The sequence below is a fragment of the Hypanus sabinus genome, unplaced genomic scaffold (assembly GCF_030144855.1).
Source record: "Hypanus sabinus isolate sHypSab1 unplaced genomic scaffold, sHypSab1.hap1 scaffold_597, whole genome shotgun sequence".
NCBI classification, from domain to species: Eukaryota; Metazoa; Chordata; class Chondrichthyes; order Myliobatiformes; family Dasyatidae; genus Hypanus; species Hypanus sabinus.
This window is the reverse complement of record NW_026781453.1, coordinates 29,154-45,168: the sequence shown is the minus strand read 5'-3', so window position 1 is coordinate 45,168 and position 16,015 is coordinate 29,154. Positions and strand designations below refer to the sequence as shown.

Here is a 16,015-nt window from a genome sequence, read left to right as displayed (position 1 = left end):
GAATGGGGTCGCCACCTCTTCTGGGGCAGGGCGTTCTGTACAAAAGAGACAGGTTACACTTGAATGAGGTCGCCACCTCTTCTGGGGCACGGGGTTCTGTACAAAAGTGACAGGTTACACTTGAATCTCTTCTGGGGCAGGGGGTTCTGTACAAAAGTGACGGGTTACACTTGAATCAGAATGGGGTCGCCACCTCTTCTGGGGCAGGGCGTTCTGTACAAAAGTGACGGGTTACACTTGAATCAAAATGAGGTCGCCACCTCTTCAGGGGTAGGGGGTTCTGTACAAAAGTGACGGGTTACACTTGAATCAGAATGAGGTCGCCACCTCTTCTGGGGCAGGGGGTTCTGTACAAAAGTGACGGGTTACACTTGAATCAGAATGAGGTCGCCACCTCTTCTGGGGCAGGGGTTTCTGTACAAAAGTGACGGGTTACACTTGAATGAGGTCGCCACCTCTTCTGGGGCAGGGGGTTCTGTACAAAAGTGACGGGTTACACTTGAATCAAAATGAGGTCGCCACCTCTTCTGGGGCATGGGGTTCTGTACAAAAGTGACGGGTTACACTTGAATCAGAATGAGGTCGCCACCTCTTCTGGGGCAGGGGGTTCTGTGCAAAAGTGACGGGTTACATTTGAATCAAAATGAGGTCGCCACCTCTTCTGGGGCAGGGGGTTCTGTACAAAAGTGACGGGTTACACTTGAATCAGAATGAGGTCGCCACCTCTTCTGGGGCAGGGGGTTCTGTACAAAAGTGACGGGTTACACTTGAATCAGAATGAGGTCGCTACCTCTTCTGGGGCAGGGGATTCTGTACAAAAGTGACGGGTTACACTTGAATCAGAATGAGGTCGCCTCCTCTTCTGGGGCAGGGGGTTCTGTACAAAAGTGACGGGTTACACTTGAATCAGAATGAGGTCGCCACCTCTTCTGGGGCAGGGGGTTCTGTACAAAAGTGACGGGTTACACTTGAATCAGAATGAGGTCGCCACCTCTTCTGGGGCAGGGGGTTCTGTACAAAAGTGATGGGTTACACTTGAATCAGAATGAGGTCGCCACCTCTTCTGGGGCAGGGGGTTCTGTACAAAAGTGACGGGTTACACTTGAATCAGAATGAGGTCGCTACCTCTTCTGGGGCAGGGGATTCTGTACAAAAGTGACGGGTTACACTTGAATCAGAATGAGGTCGCCTCCTCTTCTGGGGCAGGGGGTTCTGTACAAAAGTGACGGGTTACACTTGAATCAGAATGAGGTCGCCACCTCTTCTGGGGCAGGGGGTTCTGTACAAAAGTGACGGGTTACGCTTGAATCAGAATGAGGTCGCCACCTCTTCTGGGGCAGGGGGTTCTGTACAAAAGTGACGGGTTACACTTGAATCAGAATGAGGTCGCCACCTCTTCTGGGGCAGGGGTTTCTGTACAAAAGTGACGGGTTACACTTGAATGAGGTCGCCACCTCTTCTGGGGCACGGGGTTCTGTACAAAAGTGACAGGTTACACTTGAATCTCTTCTGGGGCAGGGGGTTCTGTACAAAAGTGACGGGTTACACTTGAATCAGAATAGGGTCGCCACCTCTTCTGGGGCAGGGCGTTCTGTACAAAAGTGACGGGTTACACTTGAATCAAAATGAGGTCGCCACCTCTTCTGGGGTAGGGGGTTCTGTACAAAAGTGACGGGTTACACTTGAATCAGAATGAGGTCGCCACCTCTTCTGGGGCAGGGGGTTCTGTACAAAAGTGACGGGTTACACTTGAATCAGAATGAGGTCGCCACCTCTTCTGGGGCAGGGGTTTCTGTACAAAAGTGACGGTTTACACCTGAATGAGGTCGCCACCTCTTCTGGGGCAGGGGGTTCTGTACAAAAGTGACGGGTTACACTTGAATCAAAATGAGGTCGCCACCTCTTCTGGGGCAGGGGGTTCTGTACAAAAGTGACGGGTTACACTTGAATCTCTTCTGGGGCAGGGGGTTCTGTACAAAAGTGACGGGTTACACTTGAATCAGAATGGGGTCGCCACCTCTTCTGGGGCAGGGCGTTGTGTACAAAAGTGACGGGTTACACTTGAATCAAAATGAGGTCGCCACCTCTTCTGGGGTAGGGGGTTCTGTACAAAAGTGACGGGTTACACTTGAATCAGAATGAGGTCGCCACCTCTTCTGGGGCAGGGGGTTCTGTACTAAAGTGACGGGTTACACTTGAATCAGAATGAGGTCGCCACCTCTTCTGGGGCAGGGGTTTCTGTACAAAAGTGACGGGTTACACCTGAATGAGGTGGCCACCTCTTCTGGGGCAGGGGGTTCTGTACAAAAGTGACGGGTTACACTTGAATCAAAATGAGGTCGCCACCTCTTCTGGGGCAGGGGGTTCTGTACAAAAGTGACGGGTTACACTTGAATCAGAATGAGGTCGCCACCTCTTCTGGGGCAGGGGTTACTGTACAAAAGTGACGGGTTACACTTGAATGAGGTCGCCACCTCTTCTGGGGCAGGGGGTTCTATACAAAAGTGACGGGTTACACTTGAATCAAAATGAGGTCGCCACCTCTACTGGGGCAGGGGGTTCTGTACAAAAGTGACGGGTTACACTTGAATCAGAATGAGGTCGCCTCCTCTTCTGGGGCAGGGGGTTCTGTACAAAAGTGACGGGTTACACTTGAATCAGAATGAGGTCGCCACCTCTTCTGGGGCAGGGGGTTCTGTACAAAAGTGACGGGTTACACTTGAATCAGAATGAGGTCGCCACCTCTTCTGGGGCAGGGGGTTCTGTACAAAAGTGACGGGTTACACTTGAATCAGAATGAGGTCGCCACCTCTTCTGGGGCAGGGGTTTCTGTACAAAAGTGACAGGTTACACTTGAATCTCTTCTGGGGCAGGGGGTTCTGTACAAAAGTGACGGGTTACACTTGAATCAGAATGGGGTCGCCACCTCTTCTGGGGCAGGGCGTTCTGTACAAAAGTGACAGGTTACACTTGAATGAGGTCGCCACCTCTTCTGGGGCACGGGGTTCTGTACAAAAGTGACAGGTTACACTTGAATCTCTTCTGGGGCAGGGGGTTCTGTACAAAAGTGACGGGTTACACTTGAATCAGAATGGGGTCGCCACCTCTTCTGGGGCAGGGCGTTCTGTACAAAAGTGACGGGTTACACTTGAATCAAAATGAGGTCGCCACCTCTTCAGGGGTAGGGGGTTCTGTACAAAAGTGACGGGTTACACTTGAATCAGAATGAGGTCGCCACCTCTTCTGGGGCAGGGGGTTCTGTACAAAAGTGACGGGTTACACTTGAATCAGAATGAGGTCGCCACCTCTTCTGGGGCAGGGGGTTCTGTACAAAAGTGACGGGTTACACTTGAATCAGAATGAGGTCGCCACCTCTTCTGGGGCAGGGGTTTCTGTACAAAAGTGACGGGTTACACTTGAATGAGGTCGCCACCTCTTCTGGGGCAGGGGGTTCTGTACAAAAGTGACGGGTTACACTTGAATCAAAATGAGGTCGCCACCTCTTCTGGGGCAGGGGGTTCTGTACAAAAGTGACGGGTTACACTTGAATCAGAATGAGGTCGCCACCTCTTCTGGGGCAGGGGGTTCTGTACAAAAGTGACGGGTTACACTTGAATCAGAATGAGGTCGCCACCTCTTCTGGGGCAGGGGGTTCTGTACAAAAGTGACAGGTTACACTTGAATCAGAATGAGGTCGCCACCTCTTCTGGGGCAGGGGGTTCTGTACAAAAGTGACGGGTTACACTTGAATCAAAATGAGGTCGCCACCTCTTCTGGGGCAGGGGGTTCTGTACAAAAGTGACGGGTTACACTTGAATCAGAATGAGGTCGCCACCTCTTCTGGGGCAGGGGTTTCTGTACAAAAGTGACGGGTTACACTTGAATGAGGTCGCCACCTCTTCTGGGGCAGGGGGTTCTGTACAAAAGTGACGGGTTACACTTGAATCAAAATGAGGTCGCCACCTCTTCTGGGGCAGGGGTTTCTGTACAAAAGTGACGGGTTACACTTGAATGAGGTCGCCACCTCTTCTGGGGCAGGGGGTTCTGTACAAAAGTGACGGGTTACACTTGAATCAAAATGAGGTCGCCACCTCTTCTGGGGCAGGGGGTTCTGTACAAAAGTGACGGGTTACACTTGAATCAGAGGGGGACGAATATTCCTGCGGGCAGATGTTTCTGGAGCTGCTCGTAGTGCTTTAAACTAGTTTGGCAGGGCGACGGGAACCAGTATAACAGAGCTGAGGATGTGTCAGCAAGTGGATGACGGGTGTCACGTGAATGTCAGGAAGGACAAGCCAATGGTTGGGCACAAATGCAGATCGAGCAAACTGTTCAATTGGACCACAGAGGCAAAACTCAAACGGGCGGAGAATGCAGGACTGAAGGTGCTGTATTTAAACGCCCGCAGCAATCCCATTCAGGAGCACGAACTCGTGGCTCAATTAATATTGCTCGATGTGACATTGTGGGCATCACGGAGCCGTGGCCGAAAAAAAAGGCCATAGTTGGGAGCTTAACATCAAGGGATAGACTTTTGTATCGAAAGTACTAGCGGGACAGCACAGGCAGTGATGTGATTCTGTTGGTAAAAGGTGGAATTATATCTTTGAAAAGTGTCGATATAAGATCAGAGAATGCTGTCTCTTTGAGGGCGGAGATATGAAATTGCAAAGCTGAAAAACCATTATGGGATCATATATATAGGCCTTCAAATAGTAGCCTGGATATGGGATTGAGACTGTAAATGGTGCTGGAAAGGACATGTAATGTGGGAAATGACACAGTTGTAATGGGTGACTGCAATCTGGAAGGCTACTGGGAAAATCCAGTTGGTGTCGGAACGTAAGTGGGGGAGTTTGCTGAATGCCTACGTGGTGGCTTTTGAGAGTAGCTTCTTTCTGAGCCTACTCAGGGAAAGGCTATCTCAGATTGTGTAGTGACCCAGATTTGATTAGTCAGCTTAATGCAAAGACACCCTGAGGGGGCAGTGGTCATAATATGATGGAATTCATACTGAGAGGGAGAGGCATAACTCACATGTATCGGCATCGCAATGGAATAGAGGGAATTACAGAGGCATGAGAGAGGCGCTTGCCCAGGTGGATGAGAGGGGAAGAGTGGCCGGGATGACGGCGGAACAGGGATGGCAGAAGTTTCTGGAAATAGTTCACGAGGCGCAGGATCGAGATGTCCCACAGAAGCAGCAGTTCTCAAGGGGCAGGGGTAGGCAACCGTGGCTGACAGGGGGAGGCTAACGACTGGATACAAGCCAGGGAAAGGGAATGCAAGGTGACAAAAGTGAGTGGGAAGCTGGATGATTGGGAAGCATTTAAAATCCAACAAAAGGCAACTGAAAAAAAACTATATGAAAGGAAAAGATGAAATACGAGGGCAGACTAGACAATTGTATAAAGCAAGATATCAGTTTTTTTTCAGATATATAAGTAAAAGAGAGGTGAGGGTTGACGTATTATCATTGGAAAATGATGCTGGTGAAGCAGTAATGGGGTGCAAAGAAATGGCAGATGAACTGCATAGGCACTTTGTGTCAGTCTTCACTGGGGAGGCCTCCAGCTGCCAGTGGTCGGTCAGTATCAGGGACCAGGGCAGGAAGTGTCATTGCTATTAGGAAGGAGAACCTGTGACGCAAACCGAAAGGTCTTCCGGCGGGTAAGTCACCTGGACCAGTCGGACTGCATCCCAGAGTCCGGGGAGTGGTTGCAATGACGCGATAACTGATGCATTGTTCGTGACCATTCAAGAATTACTTGATACCGTCATGGTCCAGGAGAAGTGGAAGTTTGCAAATCTCAGTCCACACTTCAAGAAGGGGGAAAAGAGAAAAGAGAGGAAATTATCGCCCAGTTAGCCTATCCTCAGTGGTTGGGGACGTGTTGGAGTTCATTATCGAGGACGACGTTTCGGGGTACCTGGACCCGAAAGATCAATGAAGACAAAGTCAGCCTGCTTTCTGAATAGGGAAACCTGTTAGAATTCCTCGAGGAAATAACAAGGATGGGCAAAGGAGAGCCGGAGGATGTCATTTATTTCAGTTTAATAAAACATGCGAGAAGCTGCCTCAGATGAGGCTGCTTAACAGGAATAAAGTCCATGGTGTAACAGCAAATGTGCTGGACGGATAGAGGATTGGCTGATAGGCAGCGAGTGGGTAGAAAGGGGTTTTTTTGTGTTTGGCTGCCGGTGTCTCGTGGTGTTCCTCAGGGGTCAACATTGAGACCGCTACTCTTTATGTTGCTTGTCGATGATTTAGATGGGGGATTGACGGCTTTGTGGCAAAGTTTGCGAAATAATACCGTTGCAGCGGGACAAATTGATAGAATGGGCAAAAAAAAGTGGCAGATGGAATACCATAAATTTATGGTAATGCATCTTGGTAAAAGGCAGAGTAGAGCAGATTATTGTCTGAATGGGAAGAGAATTCAAACATCACAGGTACAAAACGTCTTCGGAGTCCTCGTGCCAGACTCGCAGAGGGTTAATTCACGGGCTGAGTCTGTGGTGAAGCAGGCAAATGAAATGTTGGCATTGATTTCAAGTGGAACAGAAGGTCAGAGCCCGGAGGTAACGCTGAACCTTCATGAGACATTAGTCAGGCCGCCCTTGGAGTATTGTCAACAGTTTCGGGCCCCACACCTCAGAGAGGGAGTGTGGTCTTTGGGCTGAGTCACACACCTCAAGGAAAAGTTAATCACCAACATAATTTCCAAGAAAAACACATCCGTTTGAAACGGGTTGACCGGAGCGTGGGCCAGGCTGCAGTTACACTGAATTTCCATTCATGAGATCGACAGGCACAAGAGGGATGATTAAAACGTTAACCCCGGCATAATTCCGAGCCATGGTTCTTCGTCACGGACTAGCTGAGCCAAATGACCCATTTCTATTCAGTAGTGTTCTCCGCCTGAATGATTAAAACTATTTAGCACGAAAGAAATGGGACAACAAGGAATGAGAAGTTTAAAGATCGGCTGGAAATGCGGAACACAACCGATGCCAGGATCTGCACCCACGCAGAACAGATAGGTTAACGATGAACGTCGATTCCAAGAAAATCAGGCACCGTTGAAGCAGTTTGCAGAAAGATGTGGGCATTTCGAGACATACACAATTCTAAAACAATAACCCGTCCCAATCTCATGGTGCATACTATTTATTATAAATTACTATAAATTGCACATTGCACATTTAGACGAAAACGTAACGTGAAGATTTTTACACCACAGTATGTGAAGGATCAGGGTAATAAAGTCAATTCAATTTACTTCTCGCCCTCCACAAGCCTATGACAACAAATGCCAGCCCTCACACACTTCATAAGATCAATGATTAATAATGACAAATACCAAGAAAGTTTTTAAAAATGTTATAAGTTTTCAACTTTACATCCTTGCTTTCATATCCTGGACATCTTGTCATGAATGCTAACATCACATTTGCCTTCATCCGCCTGCAAATTGACCTTTTGGGAATCCCGCAAAAGGACTCCAAAGTCCGCTTGCACCTCAGTATTTTGTTTAAAATATCTTCACTCCATTCAGAAAATCGTCAGCACAAGGGGACCGAATTTTCTCCAGTTGCGGCCAAACTCAATTTTTCTGAAGGTGCAACATTACTTTCTGACCTTTGAACTCAACGCATCGACTGATAAAGAGAAGGATCCGTTCTTAACCACACTGTCGGCGGGTGTCGGCTGTCTTTTAAGTTCTGCAAACACTGTCGGGAATGAGGACTTTAGCCCAGGTGAGCAATTAGCGGACTGGTCTTGTGCCAGAGAGTTGAGGTTCAGGAAAACTTCACCCACACAGATACGATATGCAGAAACAGACATTCCCAGAAAGACAAACGATTAATCAAACACGTGATGAAGGTGTGGAGCATTCCAGTGTGGAGTGGTGCGATGACACTGAATTTCCACTGAACAGGTCGACAAAGACAAAACGGATAATTCCGCCGCTGCCCACGTACTGACGCTTTAACCCTATCTGTAATCCCAAACACAACCACATAAAACAATTCTCAATTGCAAGCTCCAGTACGGCCAGCAAACCAGCGAACCAAATACCCTCTGACCCTCAGCAACACCCCACGGCCTACAAAAACCTCCCCGCGCCACGTATCCTCGGACACGTAGACAATTCTAAAGCAATACCCCATCCCGATGTCTCACCCCACCCCCGCCTTGCATTCGCAAACCGCTGCCTACACCTGGCACAACTCATCCTCCTAATAAATCGGGAATGAACAAAGTTAGACACCGAGATCAGGAATGAATAAAGATAGATGCTGGAAAAGGCAGCTGGATTTGATCTGTGCAGTGAGATGGACTGAATCAAGACGGATAATTTCCCCACTGACCATCAGTGATACGCTTCGCGCTATCTCGAGCACAAAATACTTACTGGGGAAAAAATGTCTATATTTATACATGCCACAGACAGAGAGGAGATGGTGAACTCTGCTCAGCTGGAGGGATTTTCGAAAAGAAGATAGCGAAGGGGCAATAGGGGCATTCTGAGGGCCGCACATCGCGGGGTATAATTCAGATAACGGGAGTAGAATCATTTCATGTATGTATAAGGATTTGTCAAATGTTAACACACATTCGACTTCATACATTCAAACAAAATGGGAGAAGGGAGGAGGGATAATTGTATCTGAGGAAGAATGGACAATAATATGGAGATATCAATGGAAGTGTATCAGTTCACAGAAATGGAGGGAGTTCGGATGGAAAAACTTGATATCTTATTTAATTAAGATATGTTATTGCACATTCTCAGAACTCCCATTATGATTGTAACCTCCCTGTTTGCTGGAGAAATTGTGGAAATCAAAATGCAAATCATTATCATATTTTTTGGGACAGCCCTGATATCAAAGACTATTGGAGGGGAATACACAATGCCCTACAAGACATCTTTAATACCCTTAGAGAGTAAGACCATATATTTTGGGTATATACCTCAAGAATGTTTGAAAAGAGATAAATACTTAATGAATATCCTTTAGGTGGCTGGTAAAAAGACTTTTACTAGGAAATGGTTAGCACAGGAGAGCCTAACTTTAAATACATGGATGGAAATTACAATGGACATTTCCAAAATGAAGAAGATAACAGCACCTGTTAATTATAAGCTGGAACAATTTGATTCATACTGGGAAAAATGGTTTAACTACATAATGCCTCATATGACTGATTATATTCTCACACATTAATGAACATATTGTAAAAAAAAAGATTATTCCATACTTGTATGAAGTTTTGTTTTCATTTTTCTAGTTTTTTCTTTCCACTCTTTTCCATAAGTGTATACCTCAGATAATACAATGTGGAGATTTGTGATATATATGATTATATGATATAAATGTACAATGTCTGAAATACATCTTATGGACATGTTTGATGATGAACTTCAATAAAAAAATAAATTACAAAAGAAAAGAAAGAGATTTGGATTAAAAGCATCATCTGCCGTTAGAATACACTTTGGCATGGTCGGTTAGGGTGACTGTGACAATCTAAGGACTTGAAACGGGCGATAATAATTGCCTTCCTCATTTGAAATAACCTGTGAGAATCGGTGGTTTTCACAGCTTCTTTACTACACAACCAACACGGGTTCAACTCCGACCGCTGATTGCAAGGAGCATGTACGTTCCCCGGCGACCGCGTCGTTCTCCCAACGGTTGGTAGGTTACTAGAACATAAAACATAGAATAGTACAGCACATTACAGACCCTTCGGCCCACAGTGTTGTGCCGACCCTCAAACCCTGCCTCCCATATAACCACCCCCCACCTTAAATTCCTCCATATACCTGTCTAGTATTCTCTTAAACTTCACTAGTGTATCTGCCTCCACCACTGACTCAGGCAGTGCATTCCACACCAACCAATAAAAAACCTTCCTCTAATATCCCCCTTGAACTTCCCACAACTTACCTTAAAGCCATGCCCTCTTGTACTGAGCAGTGGTGCCCTGGGGAAGAGGCGCTGGCTGTCCACTCTGTCTCTTCCTCGTAATATCTTCTACACCTCTGTCATGTCTCCGCTCATCCGCCTTCTCTCCAAAGAATAAAGTCCTAGCTCCCTTCATCTCTGATCATAATCCATACACCAAACAAGGCAGCATCTTGTTAATCCATACACCAAACAAGGCAGCATCCTGTTAAATCTCCTCTGTCCCCTTTCCAATGCTTCCACATCCTTCCTATAGCGAGGCAATCAGAACTCGAAACAGTACTCCAAGTGTAGCCTAACCAGAGTTTAAGACAGCTGCATCATTACACCGCGTCAACTAAACTCTATCCCTGGACTTATGAAAGCTAACACCCCATAAGCTTTCTTAACTACTCTATCTACCTGTGAGGCAACTTTCAGTGATCTGTGGACATGTACACCCAGATCCCTCTGCTCCTCCAAACTACCAAGTATCCTGCCATTTTTTTTTTACTCTGCCTTGGAGTTTGTTCTTCCAAAGTGTACCACCTCACACTTTCCCGGGTTGAACTCCATCTGCCACTTCTCAGCCCACTTCTGCATCCTATCAATGTCTCTCTGCAATCTTCGACAATCCTCTACACTATCTACAACAACACCAACATTTGTGCCGTCTGCAAATTGCCAGCCCACACTTCTACCCCCACATCCAGGTCGTTAATAAAAATCACAAAAAGTAGAGGTCCCAGAACATATCCTTGCGGGACACCACTGAATCCACCTGGCCAAACTTCCCTGGGTCCCATGGCCTTCTGACTTTCTGAATAAGCCTCACGAGTGGAACCTTGTCAAATTCCTTATTAAAATCCAAATAGATCACATCCACTGCACTATCCTCATCTTTATGCCTGGTCACCTCCTCAAAGAACTCTATCAGGCTTGTTCGACACGATCTGCCCTTCACAAAGCCATGCTGACTGTCCCTGATCAGACCATGATACTCTAAATGCCCATAGATCCTATCTGAGTACGAGATCGCGGTAAACGTAATAAAAGTAGTTAAAAATAAGATCGAATTAAAACAATAACCAAATCTGTGAAACGTACTAAGAGCTCCCACCTGAATAAATCATTTTCATTTTTAGAATCTTTTCATTGGTACATGATCTTCTACAGCTGTAAAATGTTACAAAACATCAACAGATTAATATGTAGACAATTAATAAAGCTGAAGAAAAAGAAAATCTGATCGTAGTACATAAAAATGGAATATATATTTTTCGGAAAAAGGTTGAAAAAAAGAACCCCGTCTAACCATCGTCTCAGTTTTATAAAAATTAATGAAAGCATCAGACAGAAATGCCGCCATTGTAAGGTTATTAAGAATAGGCTGAAATCCAGAGAATTCCTGAGGGTGAGTGAAAACCGGGAATATGTAATTTGGAGATAAGACCGTGAGGTCAGTTTCATCAACAGTGGGCAGATGAAAAGGCGAGTACAGACGTTTACTGATCGGTTGGGAAAGGAGCGCAAAAGCCCGCGACGCGCTGCAGAACCAGCAGCATTGAGCCAGTACAGAGCCCAGAGAGCAGGTCGCTGCATTCACCGAACGAGCAAAAGACAAACATTATGATTACAATTCAATCGAAGTGAACTGTGCGGAGCTCCGAAGCAAACTGAATGATTGTGAAAAGAAAACTGAGCAGGAACTTCAAAGGGGCGGGGTCCTGCCGGTGACGCTTATAGTGACACCACTTTGAAGCTCCAGCCTGGGAATCACCCGACCCCGCCCCCTCCCCCGTCGCCGGTCCCGTCCGAAATTCCGAATTATTTCAGCCCACACTTGGGCAGCCTCCCGAGACAGTGACACCATCCGAACTCAGAGGAATTGCAGTCCAGACATGACGTGGGCACTACAGCGACCCCTAGCGCGTCAGGTGAGGAGGACAGCGATAATACAATAAGACTAACAAACGTGACACACCTTGCTTGAATACAGACCAAGAGAGAGAACACGCCCAGGATTGAAGGTGAAACTATTGTCAATCAATGTATTAACAAGCTAACACCAGTGGTGGCAGTTCTAACAGCAATTGGCTAGATGATTGGCAATCTCCTGAGAGACTTTCAGTGCTCAGCCGACTCTGTGGCTGTAAATGAAGAACTGAAAGTGTTTCAAACATCAAAACTGTCATTTTCTGCACCTGAGTTAAGATTCGCTGCTACAAATAAACTATTTATCCGAGATGTTAACGATAAACACATGATGGAAGTCACACAGGAAAATATAGTCTAAGACCCTGTGTCCATGTATGTTGCAGAAATCTACAGTCTAACACAATATCACTTGCTCTCTCCCTGCACGAACAGTAGGGGGCAGCATTAACCCGTCCTTTGACGCCGCATCACAGATTCTCCCGGGGTTGCGGACCAAACCTATGGCAGTTTCTTCTTCTGCCAGGGATTTGATTCTGCAAAGCTGATGGTCCCTCAATGATTGGAAAGGCAATTCCGATGGCTGGAGTGGGCTGCTGTTCCCGGACGTGAAATACTGACATCAGGAAGCGTGGTTCCCGTTACCTCAGCGCAACGGGCAGAACTAAAGACTCGGTCGGAACTCCAATCAAGAACGGCCAAGCAGAACAAGAACTCATAAGTGACACAAAACTGCCGTCAGAAATTGACAGTCAAAAGCCACTCCAAAAAGAATAATGCGGAGTGGCGTGGGAATGCCTCCGCGGGTGAGGGTGAGGAACGTGTAGCACGGGGAGGGGTAAACGATGGTAGGGTCCTCATTATTAACTGTATGTTAACTGCATATATAAAATGGCTTCTCTGCAGCGCTATAATGAAGTGGTTTTTTTGTGGGTAACTGCTGAGGTAATGGTCTGTTTAGTCGGAATGTTTGAGTTATAATTATTGATAATAGAGCAACGAACCGACGGTAACAAAGTTGTTCCATTGCCAACATCCCATAAGCTTTCTTAACTACCCTGTCTACCTGGGAGGTAACTTTCAGGGATCTGCGGACATGTCCCCTGCCGCTTCTCCACACTACCTGGTAGCCCGCCATTTACTTTGTACTCTGCCTTGGAGTTTGTCTTTCCGAACTGCACACCTCACACTTCCCCGGGTTGAACTCGGGTCCCCCTTTGATCAGCTACTGTTGGTGAAGCTGCGTGCGAGGATTCGCAGGACAGCGGGAAGATCGACGACACCTGTTTACTGGCGTTCCCCCTGTCGTGGGTTTCGCCTTGGGTTACAAATATCTCCCTCAACACAACAGAATCAGCTCTGCATTGGAACTGAACCGAACTTTCTAACATCCCACCGTAAGACTGTAACTATTCCCAGCTGAGCTTGTCTTTGTTTGGCGAACTTTATCTGTACTCCTATGTACGCATAATGCTGCTAACCTTTGATTACCTGCTTAATTTACTATATTTAGCAGTTACTAATAAAATAGTGACTGTTAACCGCAAAATAAAGTGCGTCCAATTGCTGCTGATAGTTTTACAGGGTTGCGAGCATGTAACAGGTACTCTCCCCAGGGTTGCGTGTACCTAACACCACGCAAACGACCGCCGCCGCGCTTGGCACAGCCTTCCTTTAACTTGTTCCAGCTAACCAATCCCAGAGGCCGGCTGGTCGCTGGTCGGAGCTCTTCTTCGTGAATTGCCCCGAAAATCTGCCTTTGAAAATCTCGATCGCCGCCCCGATTGAAAAGTGTCCCTCTTACGCGCTCCCTGTCGCAGATTGTACAACACGAACCGCTCTCTCCACTCGCCCCCTCTAACCACTGTCTCCGACCTCTCCTCCCGCAAACCCCGCCCCTCGTCCCTAACGCGCCCCCTCCTCCCACGAACCCCGCCCTCTATTTCCTCTCATCCCGCCCACCTCACACACCCAGCCCTCTCATCCCACTGACACCATCCACACCTCGCAGTGATTCCCCTCCACACTCCACCTCGAACCACGCCCCCTCCCCTTGTCTCCGTGACCGCCTCCCTCCGATTGGATCTCCGTCAGACTGTAGTTCAGCGGCCCGCATACGTCCAGCTCCCCCTCTCCCTCACACATCCGCACTAACTGCCCCGCAGCGTTGCCCCCGCCCCAAGCATCAGAAAGAGGGGATGGTTAAAGACGACCAGACGACCAAACGGATCAATGCGTTTTATTGGCGAAACGCTTGTGCGTCGAACAGCTGACGGTTCAGGTAGCCTCAGCGAGCTGGAGAGGTGGGTCTGCTGGTATTCCGGGAGCGCGGGACGTGTCGGTGAGTTGGGGAGGGAGGGGAATATTCCCGAGGGGTGGGCCGCAAGCACAGCGATGGGTTGGCATCGGTCAGGAAACTCTCGTTTCTCAGACCAAGGGATCCAGCGGATCGCTCATCCTGATGTTTTCCACAACCGACAGCAGAACTGGCTGAGAGCCCGGGTAGTCTCTGGGAACGAACACCTCCACGTGGACGAAGTTGTTGGTGTCAATTTCAATCTGTGGGGAGGGTCACTCGGTTAGTCATGGGAGTCCCGTCCGCTAACCCCTCCTTCCCACTGCCACCTCCGTGATCCGCGCTCTCGCCAGCCCTCCCTCCACATCCCCGCCACTTCATCCCTCGCTGATCTCCTCCCCGTCTCCATCGTACCACGTCTCCCACGTCTCCATCGTCCCTCGGTCCGCTACACAACTCCCTGTCACCATCACCCCTCCCTCGCCTACAACCCCACCCCTTCTCTATCACCCCTCCTTCCCCTACCCCCTCCCAGTCTCAGTCACCCCATCCCTCCCCTACACCCCTCCCCGTCTCCGTCACTCCCTCCCTCCCCTACACCCCTCCCTGTCCCCGTCACCACCTTCCTTGACTTCATCCCTGCCTGTCTCCATCAACCTCTCCCTCCCCTACACCGCTCCCCGTCTGCGTCAACCCTCCCTCCCCTACACCCTCCGTCTCCATCGCCCCTCCTCCCCTACACACCCCGTCTCTATCACCACTCTCTCCCCTGCACCCCCGTCTCCATCGCCCCTCCCCCATACATCCATCCCTGTCTCCATCACCCTCTCCCTCCCCTACACCCCTCTCGTCTCCGTCAACCCTCTCTCCCCGTTCCCGTCACCCATCCCACCCCTACGCCTCTCCCCGTCTGCGGCACTTCCACTCTTCCCTACACACCTCACCGTCTCTGTCGCCCCCTTCCACCCCTACAGACCTACCCCATTCGATCACCTCCACTACACCTCTCCCCGCCAAGCCATCCTGGTCTCCATTTACACTCCCAGCCTTGCACTCTTCCCGTCTTTGTTAATCCTAACCTCCCGTACACCTCTCCCCTCCCACCCCTCCCCGTCTCCATTCCCCTCCCACCCCCTCCCGGTCTCCATTTCTCTCCCCCCTCCCTGTCTCTATTCCCCACACATCACATCCCTGTCTCCATTTCCCTCCCACCCCTCCCGGTCTCCATTTCCCTCCCACCCTCTCCCGGTCTCCATTCCCCTCCCACCCCACCCCGGTCTCCATTTCTCTCCCCCCTCCCTGTCTCTATTCCCCTCACATCACATCCCTGTCTCTATTCCCCTCACACCACCTCCCGGTCTCCATTTCCCTCCCACCCTCTCCCGGTCTCCATTTCCCTCCCACCCCTCCCGATTTCCATTTCTCTCCCCCCTCCCTGTCTCTATTTCCCTCCCATCCCTCCCGGTCTCCATTTCCCTCCCACCCTCTCCCGGTCTCCATTTCCCTCCCACCCCTCCCGATTTCCATTTCTCTCCCCCCTCCCTGTCTCTATTCCCCTCCCATCCCTCCTGGTCTCCATTTCCCTCCCACCCCTCCCGATTTCCATTTCTCTCCCCCCTCCCTGTCTCTATTCCCCTCCCACCCCTCCAGGTCTCCATTTCCCTCCCACCCCTCCTGGTCTCCATTCCTCTCCCACCCCCTCCCAGTCTCATTTCCCCTCCCACCCCTTCCAGACTCCATTCCCGTCCCAGCCCTGCCCCCTTCTCGACCTTGATCAGGTAAAATTTTCCCAGGATGGCAGACTGGTCCTGTTCACGATACTTT

General features: G+C 48.9%; 1 long non-coding RNA gene across 1 annotated transcript; it reads right to left on the bottom strand.

The window, feature by feature from the left end:
• Positions 1 to 7,892: 7,892 nt before the first annotated feature.
• On the bottom strand, positions 7,893 to 11,160 carry LOC132389550 (uncharacterized). Its single transcript, XR_009510591.1, has 3 exons — positions 11,081 to 11,160; positions 9,591 to 9,719; positions 7,893 to 8,003 (listed from the first exon to the last, which is right to left on the bottom strand). It is a non-coding gene; the product is annotated as an uncharacterized LOC132389550 (long non-coding RNA).
• Between the last annotated feature and the right edge of the window lie 4,855 nt (positions 11,161 to 16,015).